Below are 303 nucleotides of genomic sequence, written 5' to 3' on the forward strand. Positions count from 1 at the left end.
ATTAATCTAAATAGACAGATCTCATTACTAGGAAACCAGTGGCGATTAAGTTGATTTTCATCGACTTTTTTCATATTTCGTTGCTTATATTTCTCTTGTGATCTTCATATAAATCGACATTATTAAGTTCATTCTTTTCTTTCATATTTTCGTGTGTTTTTTTTTCGATTTATCTAATCACCGGTTTATTCGTCTATTGATTTTCGTTATTTGGTGTGTCTCATTTTCTTATCTATTTACGTAAAGATTTATCTGTCCATCGGTTTTCATTACTCCTTTTACTTTCTCATTTTCTCCGAGTTA

General features: G+C 29.4%; 1 protein-coding gene across 1 annotated transcript in view; it reads left to right on the forward strand.

The window, feature by feature from the left end:
• Nucleotides 1-303, forward strand: part of LOC119587745 (nephrin-like) — a gene marked incomplete at both ends in the record, with an annotated part of 138,820 nt that overhangs the window by 101,132 nt on the left and 37,385 nt on the right.

Source organism: Penaeus monodon, chromosome 23 (assembly GCF_015228065.2).
Source record: "Penaeus monodon isolate SGIC_2016 chromosome 23, NSTDA_Pmon_1, whole genome shotgun sequence".
NCBI lineage: Eukaryota > Metazoa > Arthropoda > Malacostraca > Decapoda > Penaeidae > Penaeus > Penaeus monodon.